Source organism: Saccopteryx bilineata, chromosome 4 (genome assembly GCF_036850765.1).
Source record: "Saccopteryx bilineata isolate mSacBil1 chromosome 4, mSacBil1_pri_phased_curated, whole genome shotgun sequence".
Classification (NCBI taxonomy): Eukaryota; Metazoa; Chordata; class Mammalia; order Chiroptera; family Emballonuridae; genus Saccopteryx; species Saccopteryx bilineata.
The window spans coordinates 246539038-246540803 of NC_089493.1; the positions used below are offsets into that span (position 1 = coordinate 246539038).

General features: G+C 46.5%; 1 pseudogene; it reads right to left on the reverse strand.

The window, feature by feature from the left end:
- Positions 1-283: 283 nt before the first annotated feature.
- On the reverse strand, positions 284-1137 carry LOC136335668 (ATP synthase subunit delta, mitochondrial pseudogene; annotated as a pseudogene).
- Between the last annotated feature and the right edge of the window lie 629 nt (positions 1138-1766).

The window sequence follows — 1766 nt, forward strand, 5'->3', positions numbered from 1 at the left end:
TGCATTGATATTTTTAAAAATTATATTTGAGAATATTTTTACTATTTCTTTAATTTTTTTCACTCTTTTTTTTCTCTCCTTCTGGATTCCAACTGCATGTTTGTGAGACTACTTGACATTATTCTTCATGTCGCTGAAGTTCCATTCATTTTTTTCTCCACAACTGTTTTCTTTCTGAAGTTAAGTTTGAATAATTTTTATTGATCTGCCTTCAAGTTTGCTGATCTTTCCTTCTGCTATCTTCCATTTGCACTTAAAATATCCGAAGAGGAAAATTCACTTTTTAGTTTTTGCATTTGCATTTAAAAAATATTTCTAGTTCTCTTTTAAGATCTTTCAACTGTTTCCTTAGCATACCTATCCTTTTCCTTAAATCCTTGAATATATTCATAAGTTTCTTCTTTTGGGGGGTCCCTGGTCCTTTTTGGGGTGTGGGGGAGGAGGCCGCAGGGAGCAGAGGTCTCGCCTGCCCCAGGGCCTGCCCCAGGGCCTCATTGGCCTCGATGCAGAGGTGGATCTCAGTCTTTGCTGCGGGCGCAGCCCCTGCCTGTGGGGGCCGTGCCTGGGCACCCTGAGGACCAGCATGCCCAGCGTCAGGGTCTCGGCGGCCCTGCCTGGGCGCCCCGAGGACCAGCATGCCCAGCGTCACGGTCTCCGCGGCCAGTAACTGAACCGTTGAGTCCGCATGCACTGTACCTGAGCACCGTTCCCGGTGCAGCATGCGGCCTGTGCAGCCCTGTGCCTCTGTTGTCCTGCCAGTCTCGCCAAAGTGTTTGGGGGTGTTGCCATCCTGTGCGTGGACAATGACCAACTCGGGCCACAGGCCCTGCAGGGGGCCAGGGGGGCTGCAAGTGTACCGAAGGCTTCCGTCTGCATGGGCCAGTCCACCCGGATGTTGGGGCGGTTGAAGACCTGCGTGAGTGAGGCGAAGGTAAAAGTATTTGTCTTGGGCCCGCAGTGGGGACTGGGGTGGTGGTGGCCTCCGCGTAGGCTCGGGGCCGGCGCGAGGAGACCCAGGCCCGGGGGTGGGAGCAGCGCAGGGGCCGGTATGACCACGGCATCACGTGGGCAACGGTCGCCTGGCTCATAATAGTTTTTAAAAATGCCTTTATATGCTAATTTCAACACCCGTGTCATCTCTAGAATTGTTTTTGTTGACTGAAGTTGTTCCCCTAGTGTTAGGTCACATTTTCTGCCTATTTGTTAGTCGAATAATTTCATTTATTATTACGTTGAGCTGTTTGCTGAGGATGCTGCAGTGAGAATCTTGATTTCATTTAATAGAGGTTGGGTCTTATTCCACATGACAGTAAATTTAATGGAGGCTTCAGCTTGTCAAGGATTGATTTTGGCCTTTTTAATGGCAGTTCTAGAGTAGCATTTACTTTTAGGATGAGAATAGCTCTATTTATAAAGTACATCCTTGTTGGGATCTCAGTTAAATGCCCAAGGTTTTTCCACTCCTGCTTTTCAGAACTCCCACATCATACAGCACTTTGAAACCTCTTTTACTATCCTTAACTGCCATAACTGATTTGTGGAACGCTGTGTGGCATATTGCCTGCATGAGCATGCGCAGCTTAATGTTGAGGCCAAGACTTAAGGGGTCTCCTACGCAGATTTTTTGTTTACTGTATATCCCCATGTGTAAGACGCACCTTAATATTTGAACCCAAAATATGAGAAAAAAATTTATTATTTAGTTATTGAACTCAAGTTTTATTCATTAGAAAATTTATACAATGCCTCATCACTGTCAAAACTCC